The following is a 12,846-nucleotide window of genomic DNA, read 5'->3' as shown; positions in this document are numbered from 1 at the left end:
TTTTACTACAGATAACATTATTATTCTCAAAAGTGGGGTCTGCATAAAGATGAGTGGCAGCCTCAGTTATCTCCTGCAAACTTTTTTTTTTTTTTTTTTTTGAGATGGAATCTCACTCTGTCACCCAGGCTGGAGTGCAGTGGCGCGATCTTGGCTCACTGCAAGCTCCGCCTCCCAGGTTCACACCATTCTCCTGCCTCAGCCTCCTGAGTAGCTGGGAATACAGGCGCCTGCCACCACACCCGGCTAATTTTTTGTATTTTTAGTAGAGACGGGGTTTCACCATGTTAGCCAGGATGGTCTTGATCTCCTGACCTCGTGATCTGCCTGCCTCATCTTCCCAAAGTGCTGGGATTACAGGTGTGAGCCACCGCACCCGGCCTATCTCCTGCAAACTTCTAAAGGCAAAGAGTCTAGGCAGAAGCCAGCGCACAGGTCAAGGGCTGTCGTTTCTCACCACCAATGACACAGTGGCCCATCTGAACAATGTGCAGACAGGAAATGCTAAGAGAAGTGGAGCCAGCTGCCCAGGGTCACACAGGAAGCAACCCCAGATGCTCCCTCCCCACCCAGCTTACTTTGGAAACCCACCCCTGACACCCAGCAGATTCTCATTCTCCCCAGACTTGGCATGAGATCAATACAGGATACTTTTTTTTTTTTTTTGAGATGGAGTTTCACTCTTGTTGCCCAGGCTGGAGTGCAGTGGCGTGATCTTGGCTCACTGCAAGAGCCGCCTCCCAGGTTCAAGTGATTCTCCTGCCTCAGCCTCCCAAGTAGCTGGAATTACAGGTGTCCGCCACAAAGCCCGGCTAATTTTTGTATGTTTAGTAGAGATAGGGTTTCACCATGTTGGGCAGGCTGGTCTCGAACTCCTGACCTCAGGTGATCCGCCCGCCTCGGCCTCCCAGTGCATGATACATTTTTATGGAGAGATGCCCAACTGAAGGAGAGAGTGAGTGGCCTCTAACCGTGCAGCTAGCTCAGTGACCCCCGCGGATACTCATAAACCTGGGCTCCCAGAAGCCTGCTGAGTGCATTCATAGTGGCGCCATGTGAATACTTCTTAGATCAGAGCTCCCCATGACTCTTTTCTGGCTGGGTCAGGGCTGCTTCAGGACTCAGAAGGGCTGTGTGGTTGGTAAAGGCACTTTGGCCATCCTCAAAGGCCTGCTCTGGGCTGACCCGTATCAGCTACAGCAGAAGGGGGAAAGCACACCGGCTCAGAAGCAGGGCCCCAAAAAGCATCTGCTTCTCATCACTCTTTTCCCCAAGGCCCTGGTGGCTCCCAGGAAGGGAAGCAACCTCTCTGGGCCGCCGCAGACTAATAATAATACTAGTAATCCTAACAATACTAGCTAAGGCTCATGTAAATTCATTAGCAAGTGCCATATGTTAACACATTTAATGCTTGTCAACCTCATGAGGCCAGCTCTATTATTACTCCCAGCTTACAGATGAGAAAACTGAGGCCCAGAGTGGTTAACTGCCTTGCATAAGGCCACACAGCTGGTAAGCGGTGGAGCTGGGATTTGAATCCAAGCAGTCTGGCTCCAGCTTCCCTGCAATATTCCCAAGGGAATGGGTGGCGGAATTCCTCATTCTGCCCCTATCAGGACCCCCTCAGCTCCATGCCAATCCTCACAGCCACCATCTGGTTATCATCTACGTCATGCCAAGCATTTCACAGTCCTCGTTAATGGGCACAAGCACACTGTGACCCTTTTACAGACAGGCAAACTGAGGCTGAGGGATGTGATGAGGCTGATCAAAAGTCACGTGGCCCATAACGAGCAGAGCTGGGATTCAAACCCAGGCCTATCCCTCCCAGTCTCACCTTGGCGTCGCTGCGTTCTCGCACTCTACTGGCTACAGGTGTCACTGCTCAGGGGATTGTAAGCCAGCTCCAGCACAAAAATCATCATCAAGACAATCATCCCTCATTTCCCATCTCACCTCACAGGTATAAAGCACCTTCTTATGCAGTAATATCTCTGAGCTTCCCAGCAGCTCGCCAGAGAAGACAAATTATTCCCATTTTCCAGATAAGGAAACTGAGACTCAGTTGGTGAACTGCCTGTCTCTGGTTATAAACTCAAACCAGGTCTCCTTACCCAGAGCCTCTGCTCTGAGACCACTTGTCCCACACAAATCATGAGCCATGATTCTTACCCATGCCCTCCAGGCAGACCCTCTACTCCTGCAAGGACCCGTCCTACCCCATCAGAAACATAATTGTGGCAGGTTCTATTATTGCTCAGCAAATGTTTCTTCAGCCTCCATGAGAGGAGTAGACTTCAACTCATTGATGTCAGGCTTGCCATGTGACTTGCTTCAGCCTATAGCATGAGAGCAGAAGTGACAGCTTCTCAGTTCAGAACGGAGGCTTCTGTTGTCCACCACAGAAGAGCGTGCCCTGGCTGGCTGCCACCCTTCAGCCTGTGAATCTGGATGAAGATTCACGAGCCAGACCTGAACCCAATCCAAAGCCTAGGGCCAGCCTTGCTGGCGAAGCCTAGCTAAGGTCAGCCAAGCTACCTGCTGACTCGTGAGCATGAAACAAATGTTTGCTGTTAAAGGCCACTGCGATGTAGGAGATGTTTGTTACACAGTATGATCACAGAAAAGCTTGACTAATACAGGGACCACATATGTCCAGAAAGACTCGTGTGTACATGGGCAAATATCTTCCGAGACAGAGTCTCCAGCAGTTTGTATTAAAACCCAAGGGCCAGGCTGGGTGTGGTGGCTCACATCTGCAATCCTACCACTTTGGGAGGCTGAGGCAGCAGCAGGATCGCTTGAGGAGTTTGAAACCAGCCTGGCTAATGTGGCAAAATCTCGTCTCTACAAAAATTAGCCAGGCGTGGTGGTGCATGCCTGTAATCCCAGCTACTTGGGAGGCTGAGGTGGGAGGACCACCTGAGCCCAGGAGGTCGAGACTGCAGTGAACTGAGATCGCACCATGGCATTCCAGCCTGGATGAAAGAGCAAGACCCTGTCTCAAAACAAAAACAACAACAACAACAAAAAGAACCCCAAGGGCAACAAAATGTTGTCACTTATAAGAACTCTCACCTTCCCTCAGGCCAGAGGCCATGTCCTATGGCCAAAGACAAGAGACAGCCAAACACTGTTCCTTCTCTCTGAAATATACAAACAGGCTGTCTCTCGCACAGCTGTGGTAAGAGTGTGAAAGGTATAGCCACTCTGCTGGGAAATTGGGCAGGTCATTTCAACGTTCTAAACACCCTTCCTCCCTAAAGTTCCACATCCTGGAAATCTGTCCTCCAGCCTACTGCAACAAATGTGCAAAGACATGTCAACAGGGATGTTAACTGCGGGACTGGGTCATAGCAAAAAAAAAAAAAAAAAAAAAAAAGAACCTGAAAAACAACTCAATGTCCATCAACAGGGGATCGGTTAAATAAGCTCATAGCACCTTCATGCACTGGAAATTATTCAGTTTTTTCTTTTTTTTTTTTTTTTGAGACGGAGTCTTGCCCTGTCACCCAGGCTAAAGTGCAGTGGCACGATCTCAGCTCACTGCAACACTCGCCTTCCTGGGTTCAAACAATTCTCCTGCCTCAGCCTCCCGAGTAGCTGGGATTACAGGCACGTGCCACCATGCCTGGCTAATTTTTGTATTTTTAGTAGAGATGGGGTTTCACCATGTTGACCAGGCTGATCTTGAACCCCTGACCTCAAGTGATCCACCCAGCCTCCTAAAGTGCTGGGATTACAGGCCCGAGCCACCACAGCTGGCCTTATTCAGCTTTTAAAAATAATGAGGTAAATCAACACATTCTGAAATGGGAAAGTACCTAAATCTATTTTTAATTCACGTGTGAAATTATTTGTTTTATTTTATTTATTTATTTATTTATTTATTTATTTATTTATTTATTTATTTATTTTGAGACGGAGTCTCACTCTGTCGCCAGGCTGGAGTGCAGTGGTATGATCTCGATTCACTGCAATCTCCCTCCCAGGTACAAGTGATCCTCCCGCCTCAGCCCCACGAGTAGCTGGGACTACAGGCGCCACCACACCTGGCTAATTTTTGTATTTTTAGTAGAGACGGAGTTTCACCATGTTGGCCAGGCTGGTTTCGAACTCCTGACCTCAAATGATCCACCTGCCTCGGGGCCCCAAAGTGCTGGGATTACAGGCGTGAGCCACCGCGCCCGGCCGTATTTCATATTCTTAATGGAGACATGGCTATAGAACATTTCAAAGGTCACTTAACTGAGCAATTAACAAATGTAGCTGTGATAGCTTCTGCCCAGAAGTCAAGTCCATAATTATTTGCTTACTTGTCTCACCTTGCCCCCTTCCTTCTTCTCGTACAGTTGACCAGAGGATTCCTAAGGGCAGGTGATCTTTTGAATTTTTCACAAGTAGAGTGCCTTGCCCACATAAGATGCTCAATAAAATATTCATTGCATTGAAGGAAAAAAAATATATATGTGTGTGTGTATATATGTGCCTCGATTGTTTGTTAGCTTCCTTTTATTTTTACTTTTTGAGACAGAGTCTCACTCTGTTGCCCAGGCTGGAGTGCAGTGGCACCATCTAGCTCACTGCAAACTCCACCTCCCAGGTTCAAGTGATTATCATGCCTCAGCCTCCTGAATAGCTGGGATTACAGGCAACTGCCATGATGCCTAGCTAATTTTTTTTTATTTTATTTTTATTTTTTTTTAGTAGAGATGGGGTTTCACCATGTTGGCCATGCTGGTCTCAAACTCCTGCCCTCAAGTGATCCGCCCACCTCGGACTCCCAAAGTGCTGAGATTACAGGTTTGAGTCACTGTGCTTGACCAGCTTCCTTTTATTTTTAATTTTAATTTTTTAAATTTTTATGTATTTATGTATTTATTTATTTGAGACAAGGACTCACTCTGTCTCAGGCTAAAGTGCAGTGGTGCAATCAAAGCTCACTGCAGCATCGAACTCCTGAGCTCAAGCAATGCTCCTGTCTCAGCCTCTGAATTAGCTGGGACACAGCCTGACACACTGCCAGGCTAATTTTTTTTCTTTTCTTTTTTTTTTTTTTTTTGATACGAAGTTTTGTTCTATCGTTCAGGCTGGAGTGCAGTGGCACAATCTCGGCTCAGGGCAACCTGCACCTCCCAGGTTCAAGTGGTCTGCTGCCTCAGCCTCCCAAGTAGCTGGGATTACAGGCATGTGCCACCATACCTGGCTATTTTTTTGTTTTGTTTTGTATTTTCAGTAGAGAGAGGGTTTTTCCATGTTGGCTAGGCTAATCTTGAACTCCTGACCTCAGGTGATTCACCTGCCTCTGCCTCCCAAAGTGCTGGAATTATAGGCGTGAGCCACTGTGCCTGACCGCCAGACTAATTTTTAACCTTTTTTTTTTTTTTTTTAGAGACAGAGTCTTGCTCTGTCACCCAGGCTGGATTGCAATGGCATGATCTCAGGTCACCACACCCTCCACCTCCCGGGTTCAAGCGATTCTCCTGCCTCAGCCTCCCGCATAGCTGGGATTACAGGTGCCCTGCCACCACGCCTGGCTGATTTTTGTATTTTTAGTAGAGACAGGGTTTCACCATGTTGGCCAGGCTGCTCTCGAACTCCTGACCTCAGGTGATCCGCCCACCTCGGCCTCACAAAGTGCTGAGATTACAGGCGTGAGCCACCTCACCCGGTCTTAAATTGTTTTTTCAGAGACAGTCTCGCTATGTTGCCCAGGCTGGTCTCAAACTCCTGGGCTCAAGCAATACTCCCATCTCAGCCTCCCAAAGCGCTGGGATTACAGACGGGAGCCACTGTGCTTGGCCTTAGCTTCTTCTTAAATGGCAGCAGTTTGAGTAGTGAGACTAGGCAGAAGCACCCCTCTTTGTGTTGGGAGTCATGCAAGTGGGAAGGGCATGGCTTTGAGGCAGACAGCTTTGGGTTCAAATCCCAGCTCTTCCACTTTCCCGCTGCGTGACCTCGCAGCACATCAATAACCTCTTGAAGCCTCAGTTTCATGAACTGTAAAGTCGAGGGTCTCAAAAACAGGCACCACCTGGGTTTGTTGTAAAATATTAGGGAAAAAAAAAAAAAAAGGCCGGGTGCCTGTAATCCCAGCACTTTGGGAGGCCGAGTTGGGTGGATCACATGAGGTCGAGAGTTCGAGACCAGCCTGACCAACATGGAGAAACCCTGTCTCTAATAAAAATAACAAAATTAGCCAGGCGTGGTGGCACATGCCTGTAATCCCAGCTACTCGGGAGGCTGAGATAGGAGAATCACTTGAACCCGGGAGGTGGAGGCTGCAGTAAGCCGAGATCCTGCCATTGCACTCCAGCATGGGCAATAAGAGCAAAACTCCGTCTCAAAAAAAAAAAAAAAAAAAGGAACAAAAGAGCTTAGCCCAGATTCTGGCATAACAGCGCTGCTCTGATGCACTATGTGCTTTACCTACATTCTCCCCAGTCCTCCCATTTTACAGAGGAAGAAACTGAGGTCCTGGGGGGACATGGCTTATCTAGGTTCACACTCCTATAATCTGGATGGGTGAGTGGAAGAAGGAGAGTGAACTCCTAGACAGGGATGCTCCTGCCCTCCTCTCTGCCCCAAACCTGCCAAAGCCTTCAGGTTTAGAAATTCAGGGAGTGTCTGGGGTATAAAAGGAATTTTTGCTGCCCATGGTCTAACTTTTATTCATTCAGCACATCCTGAATTCTGGGTATATCAGTTGGCATGCAGTTCTCCAGGCGATCTATGCCTTTGCCAGTGCTGTTGCTTCTGCCTGGAATGTCCCAGCCCTCCCTCCTACTCATCCTTTAAGACTCAAGTATCACCTGTGGGTCACTCCCTCTCTCCCCCCAACACACACATGCACACACCAGGTTGAGCAAAGCACCACCCACCTGGGACTTATCCTGATGACAGGCTATAGTGATAATAATCATACCACCCCTTACAGAGCATAGACACAGGGCCTAGCACTGTCCATACACTGCTTCAGTAAACTCACATAAGAACCTTTTGAGAATGGGAGTATCCTATCATGAGCCCTTTTTACAGATAGGGAAGTCGAGTCTCAAAACCATAACCATGCCCAAGGCCACAGCCAGGAGCAGGCAGGGCCAGGGTTTGCCCTGGACTATCTCTGGCTGATTCCCTCCCTCCCTTCTTTTTTTTTTTTTTTTTTTTTTGAGACAGAGTCTCCCTCTCTCGCCCAGGCTGGAGTGCAGTGGCACTATCTCGGCTCACTGCAAGCTCTGCCTCTCTAGTTCACGCCATTCTCCTGCCTCAGCCTCCCGGGTAGCTGGGACTACAGGCACCCGCCACCACGCCCGGCTAATTTTTTGTTTTCGTATTTTTAGTAGAGACGGGGTTTCACCCTGTTAGCCAGGATGGTCTCGATCTCCTGATCTCGTGATCCATCCGCCTCGGCCTCTCAAAGTGCTGGGATTACAGGCGTGAGCCACCACGCCCGGCTGGCTGGCTCCCTCCCTTCTATCTGCCTCCTCCTGGAAGGCTCCTTCAATTTATCCCTTCCACACCCAACTGAAACCCACCTTCCTCTGTTGCTTCTCTACGGCTTAACCTGAACCCAAATATTCACTAGTTGCAAGTTGGAAGGGAGTTCAAATTCCTGCTTTGCCACTGCTGCCTGGCAAAGGCCTCACAATGCCACAGAGGCCTGCATCAGTGAAATGGGAATAATGTGCCCCATGTCTCCCCACAGGAAGTCCTTGAGGACTGGCATGTTTTATACCTACCCCTGAACAGGCACAGGGTTCTAAAGCAGGTTTGCTAAACTGAATTCAGTACTGATACCACTCCCTCTGAGGGGTTTCCTTACCCCAGGTAGACTGTTACACCCACCTTGAGGAAGGGATCTTCAAAGTGAGTGGCTCTCTAAATGTAACACTGATCAATGTCAAAGTTGTCAGTGAACACCCCTCCAACACCATTGGTCTCTACGTCCAGTCCACCGCGCACCGCGGTCTCTCACCAGGATTTTTCTTTTCTCTTTTCTTTTTTTTTTGAGACGGAGTCTCACTCTGTCGCCCAGGCTGGAGTGCAGTGGCATGATCTTGCTTCACTGCAAGCTCCGCCTCCCCGGTTCATGCCATTCTCCTGCCTCAGCCTCCCAAGTAGCCAGGAGAACAGGCACCTGCCCCACGCCTGGCTAATTTTTTTGTATTTTTAGTAGAGATGGGGTTTCACCAAGTTAGCCAGGATGGTCTCGATCTCCTGACCTCGTGATCGGCCTGCCTTGGCCTCCCAAAGTGCTGGGATTACAGGCGTGAGCCACCGCGCCTGGCCTCTCACCTGGATTTTTCTAGCAGCCAGCTTACTGGCCCCCAGCCTCCTGGCATGACCCTCCGATCATCCAGCCTCCCCACACCAGCCAGGGCAAGCTTCCCAAAACACACATCTGATCCTGCCCCTCACCTGCAGAGACCCTTCCACTGTGATCCACAGCGCCCCACGCTCCAGGAATAAAGTCCAAACCACTAAGCATGGCTGGCCTGGCCCCAGTCAACATCCTAGGCACTCACCTACCTCCAGGCTTCTGCACAAGCTATTCCATTTCTGCAGCCCATAACACCAACCTCTTCCCACTGGCTGTCGAGAAAACTAAACTCTCTGACCCTCATCCCTCCTTATAGCCAAAGGCATCAGCCCCTCCTCCTATGATCATAGTTCTCCCCTTCCAGACAAATGCATATGTTCACAAAGACTTTCAGGGCATAAAGTATCCCCTTAAGGATGTGGCTGCTAGCCTCATCTTTGACACAGCGTCTTGAAATATTTGTTGAAGGAACAAATGATAAATAAATGAATGAATGCACATATAAAATATCCCTGTGAGGCTCTGTTTCTGAGTTGGTCAGAGATGTAGCTTGGTGAGGAGAAATGCTCAGAGCCAGACAACTGGCTCCTTCATTCTCCTGCCAAGGTCAGCCTTCAATAAAAAACAGCCCCGGCCGGGCGCAGTGGCTCATGCCTGTAATCCCAGCACTTTGGGAGGCGGAGGCAGGAGGATCACCTAAGGTTAGGAGTTTGGGATCAGCCTGGCCAACATGGTGAAACCCTATCTCTACTAAAAATACAAAAATTAGCCGGGCAGAGTGGCGGGCATCTGTAATCCCAGCCACTCCGGAGGCTGAGGCCAGAGAATCGCTTGAACCCGGGAGGCAGAGGTCGCAGTGAGCCGAGATCGCGCCATTGCACTCTAGCCCGGGCTGCAGAGCGAGACTCCATCTCAAAAAACAAAACAAAACGAACAAAAAAAAAGCAGCCCCTAGGACCTCCAGTGGGGGTAGGGGCAGCTTCCAGCCTCTGAACCTAGGGTGAGAACTGTATCCCCAACATCAAGAATCAGTACTAGACTGCAGGGCAAGCCGACTGCTCCATAGCTGGAAAGTAACTCCAAGAGGACAAATCCTGAGTTGCCCTAGGCCACACCATTTCTACAGTGCTCCTGACATAGGTGCTCAATACACGCTGGTTGATGGAGCCAGCCAGTTCATGTGCCCAGCTGAAATGTATGTCCAGACACTGCATTGAAACTCTGCACTTCTCTTGGGTAATTGCACCCTTGTCAAGCATGCAAATCCTTTAAAAAGGATCCCCCTGCCAGAACCACCAAGATCTGGGCTTGTGTCTGTACAAATTCCTCGGGAACTGTCCCTGGCTGCAACAGGAAGGAAGGAGGCGCCAGAGTCTGGGGGTGCACACATGTTTGTCCAGGAACCTTGATGGATTAGCAGAGGGAAAGCCAGACCAAGGGAGAAGCTTTGTCCAAATGTCTTGGTTACTCATTAGCCAAACCTCAGAGCTTCTCTCTGCAAGGGGGGATCAGAGGGGCAATTAACCCATTTGGAAGAAAGGTTAAGCTAAATAGCTCTCTAATCCTGCGGTTTCAAAAGATAGCAAGTAGGGTTTCTGGAATCTTTAGATACTGTAAGGCAAGCACAGGGGATGGGGCATGGGAAAGGAGAGGCCATAGACTGAGGGAGGCACTGATACTTATAGAGCCCCTACCTGTTTCATACCCTTCATTCCGATCCATCCTAGGCCAAGCCCATTTTGCCCAGAGGGTCCCTATCTGGATTCAGATAGGTTAAGTGTTTTGCCCAAGGTCACAAAAAAGGTGCAAAGAAAGTGTTTTTCTTTGTGCAACAGGTACAGTCCTTTCCCTTCCAAAAGATAATGGCTGCTCCTGGCTAGAGAAAGTTCAGTCCCGGCAGGCAGGAAGCCCTAGCCACCTAGGCGTCGCGCGGTGGAGGTCACACGCCTGCTCCGGGACTGGACAAACAGCAGGGTTTTAAGGCGCGGCGTCCCCACTCCCAGGCGAGTTTGTGCCAGCAGGGTGTGAAAAGGTCAGGCTCGGGTGGGGGTCAACGAGCCGCTTCCCATCCCGAGGGCCCCACCCGTGAGCCCGGGTGGGCCGCGCCGCCATCGGGGCGGGGACCACGCGGGCCTGCCTGGTAACAGGGGGACTGAGGCTTAATCCCATCAGGGCGCCTCCGCCCTGGGAAGACGAGCGGAGGGGGGGCGCAGGCCAGGCCGAGAGGACGTGTCCGGAGCCTCCGCGTCCGAGGGGCCCCGCGCGCCGCCCCTCTCACGCCCCCCGAACCACCCCGCTGTCCTCCGGGCTCCCCTCGACCAGGGTTCCGTCTCGCTCGCCGCCCTTGCTTCCCACTGTCCACCTCCGGGGCCTCCAACCCGCACAAATGTCCAGACCCTAGCAGCTCCAGACTGAGTAACCCAGATCTCCAGCGATCCCTCAGCTCCTAGCCACGGGATCTCTCTGAATCCATTCCCAAGGCTCAGGCTGGCGTGGGAGGAGATTGATCCTCTCGCTCCCAGTCTCGAATCACCCTCCGCCGTCACCCCTGACTGGGGATCCAGTGGGACCCCAGGCCTCCAGCGCCCGATCCCCTCCAGGGATCGACTCCCAAGTCGCCAACCGGGTGGCACGTGATCCATTGGTTGCCCTGTGCGGGATCTTCCCGCGGGATCCACTCTCAAGTCTCGGGAGACGGATTCCCCGGCTCCCAAACCGGGATCCTCCCTCCCCGCAGACCCGGAGTCTGGGGAAATCCTCCGGCTCCCCGCCTCTTCCCCGGCCAACTTTGCCAACTTTTCTCCCGGGGCCTCGGCCGGGCAGAAACTTGGCGGCCCTCGCCAGCCGCCGTCACCCCCAGCTACCTCGTCGGCCGGGGACAGGAGGCGGCCAGCCGGCCCCCACTGCCCGCAGCCGCTGCGCAACCTACCGTGGAGCCACCGCCAGCCCGCGCCGCGCCGCCACCTGCCCGCAGCCCGCGGCACCTGCCCTGGGAGCCCGCAGCCCCGCGCAGCCTAGCCTGCTGGGGGCGGGGCCTCGAGCGGGGACGCGCCCCCGTCACCATGGGAACTGCCGCCGGCCGCGCCTGCGCGGAGGGGAGCAGAGCCGGCAGGACCCGAGTCGGCAGTGGCGCCTGGGCCTGGGACCTCTCCGGCGGGTCAGAGGTCACGACTCGCTTGGACACCCCTGCCGGAAGCGCTCCCGCCCCTCGAGGCCCGACCCCGCTCTGTCCAATTGGGAACTTTGCTCCGGGTCCCCTCCCGCGTTCCCTGGATGTTCCCCAGTCACCAGCCAGGATCCCCCGCCACCAGCACCGACCCGCTGCCCAGCCGGCGACCCCGAGAGCCTAATGCAACCCAGGAATTCAGGAGGCGCTCCATAAATGTGGGCCCACTGACTTGCCTGGGCTGCTGGTGCCGGCCCGGGGGCGGGCAAGGTCTGTGCGCGGTGCTGGCGCCTCCTCGCGCCAAGCAAGGGCACTGCACCTGAGAGTTCGCTGGAGCGCCTACTGTGTGCGCATCCTCCTGCCATTATGTTGTGGGTGTGAGTTGTGGGGTAATGGGTACAGGAACTTGTGGACAAGTTGAGAGAATCGTAGGAAGTCGCCTCTGAAAGAGAAAATACCTGTTCTGTTATCCTTTACTCATTTCATTCAGCAGATCTTTATTAAGCACCTATTGCATGCTGGGTGCTGGAGAACCCAGTGGTGGGCAGCTGGCAAAATCCAGGCTGTTGTGCAGCTTACAGATATTGAAACAAATAATTTCACGAGTATATCGAATTGAATCTGTGACATGTGCTCCTATGGGAAATGTACAGAGCATGAATAACTGGAGGACCTAAAATCAATGTGCCTTTATTATAAGCAAGATAGACCTCAATAAAAAAAGAGAAAGAAAAGGACATCACAGGCTGCGCACGGTGGCTTGTAATCCCAGCATTTTGGGAGGCCGAGGCGGGTGGATCACCTGAGGTCATGAGTTTGAGACCAGCCTGGCCAACATGGTGAAACCTTGTCACTACTAAAAATTACAAAAATTAGCTGGGCGTGGTGGCGGATGCCTGTGATCCCAGCTACTCAGGAGGCTAAGGCAGGAGAATGGCTTGAACCCGGGAGGTGGAGATTGCAGTGAGCCAAGAGCGCGCCACTGCACTCCAGCCTGGACGACAGAGCAAGACTCCATCTCAAAAAAAAAAAAAGAAAAAAGAAAAAGACATCACATTGTGTGGCTTCAGGAGGATTGGTGGGGAGACTTCTTGCCTCATTTTGCTCTTAAATTGTTGGGTGTGTGTAAGAAACAAGGGTAGCTCCTGTTCTCCACACCGTTTGCACTGCAACCCTTTTGAAGGTCTGATCATCACTGTCAGACCCAGGCAGGGTAAACCCTGTTTACCAAACAGCAGCCCGAGAACCCCCAACTGACTTGTGTACAGTGCTGGAACCCAGGAATTGGGGGGCAGAGGTCCCATGAGGTCTCATGTCTCAAGACATTCTCCTTATCATCTGGGCATCTTGAGTACAGTCA

At 51.7% G+C, this 12,846-nt stretch overlaps 1 protein-coding gene across 4 annotated transcripts in view; it reads right to left on the bottom strand.

The window, feature by feature from the left end:
• KIAA1671 (KIAA1671 ortholog) overlaps positions 1 to 11,356 on the bottom strand; it is a 245,469-nt gene extending 234,113 nt beyond the window's left edge. For 2 of the 4 annotated variants that reach the window (XM_055105445.2, XM_055105444.2), the window contains exon 1: positions 11,250 to 11,345. The gene's annotated coding sequence lies outside the window, so the exon portion shown is untranslated. Of the gene's footprint in view, positions 1 to 11,249 lie in introns of all 4 variants that reach the window. The other 2 variants (XM_055105446.2, XM_034948910.3) reach the window with 2 other exon arrangements.
• Positions 11,357 to 12,846: the final 1,490 nt, after the last annotated feature.

The sequence above is a fragment of the Pan paniscus genome, chromosome 23 (assembly GCF_029289425.2).
Source record: "Pan paniscus chromosome 23, NHGRI_mPanPan1-v2.0_pri, whole genome shotgun sequence".
Lineage (NCBI taxonomy): Eukaryota > Metazoa > Chordata > Mammalia > Primates > Hominidae > Pan > Pan paniscus.
Note: the sequence above shows the minus strand (reverse complement) of the source record. Positions and strands in the feature narration are given on the sequence as shown.